This window comes from Panthera tigris, chromosome A3 (assembly GCF_018350195.1).
Source record: "Panthera tigris isolate Pti1 chromosome A3, P.tigris_Pti1_mat1.1, whole genome shotgun sequence".
Taxonomy (NCBI): domain Eukaryota; kingdom Metazoa; phylum Chordata; class Mammalia; order Carnivora; family Felidae; genus Panthera; species Panthera tigris.
The window spans coordinates 56,625,777-56,627,037 of NC_056662.1; the positions used below are offsets into that span (position 1 = coordinate 56,625,777).

The 1,261-nt window shown below is 38.6% G+C and overlaps 1 non-coding gene across 1 annotated transcript; it reads right to left on the reverse strand.

The window, feature by feature from the left end:
- Positions 1 to 496: 496 nt before the first annotated feature.
- Positions 497 to 608, reverse strand: LOC122237483. Its single transcript, XR_006216096.1, has one exon. It is a non-coding gene; the product is annotated as a U6 spliceosomal RNA (small nuclear RNA).
- Between the last annotated feature and the right edge of the window lie 653 nt (positions 609 to 1,261).

The following is a 1,261-nucleotide window of genomic DNA, read 5'->3' on the forward strand; positions in this document are numbered from 1 at the left end:
GTCTTTACGGATAAAATTTGAAAACTTTATTAAGACAAAAAGAAAGATTGGAATAAACTGAGATGCATCTTATGTACAGGATTTAATATTTAAAGATATCCATTGTAACCCAAAAAGTCAATGAATTTAATGCGAAAAAGACAGTATTTCCTTTTGGGGCAAACTTCAGATAGGCTCATTGCCCATCATGAACGATTTGAGGGGCGCCTAGGTGGCTCAGTCGGTGGAGCATCTGACTCCCGGTTTCACTCAGGTCGTGATCTCATGGTTTGTAAGTTCGAGCCCCGTGCTGGGCTCCACACTGACAGCACGGAGCCTGCTTGGGATTCTCTCTCTGTTTCTTTGTCTATCTGTCTCTCTCTCTGCTCCTCCCCCGCTCACACATGCTCACTCTCTCTCTCAAAATAAATAAACTTTAAAAAAAAAAAAAAAGATTTGAGTCCCTTAAGCTTGGGTTTCCTCTCTCTCTCTCTTTGTTTTTTTGTTTTTTTTTTTTTTAAATATGGAACGCTTCACGAATTTATTTGTGCGTCATCCTTGCACATGGGGCTACGCTAATCTTCTCTGTATGGGTCCAATTTTAGTATATGCACTGCCAAAGCGAGCGCGGCTTTCCTCTCCTATAACACAATTCGTGTTCAGGCATCCCCTGCCCTGTGGGAATGGGGCTTGGAGAGCCTACACAAAAATGACGACAGTCTGGCTACTTCTATCAGCTATAACAAACGAGATCTCCTCTGTCTCTGTCTTGTAGTTTCACGTTCTCCGTCAGTAGAACGGAAACTAACTTGTTAACTTGCAAGTCGGTTACCCATATGGGAGAAAGTGAAATTGGATTCCCACCTGAAACCACACATCAAAATCGATTTCAGGTTGATTAAAGGCTTAGAAGCAAAAGCCAAATAATTAAAACTTTAAGATGACATTTTAGGAGAATCTTTATGACCTCAATACAAAGAGGAATTCATGCCGTAAGAAGTGGGAATTGTAATAAAAATTGATAAATTTAAATCTTTTAATACTGCAAATTTCTATTTATAAAAAAGGCCACGATCGTGGTGAAAAGATAAGCCATTAAACGGGAGAAGATATTGCTAATCCATATAACTGACAAGGGAGTAGTATTCAGAAAAAGTAAAGAACTCCTAATGTTATCAAAAAGAGAAAAACAAATCGACTTTTTAAATTAAGACAAATGCCGTGGAAGGACATTTCACTGAAGATATATAAAAAGGCTCTTAAATACATGGAAAGAGCCTCA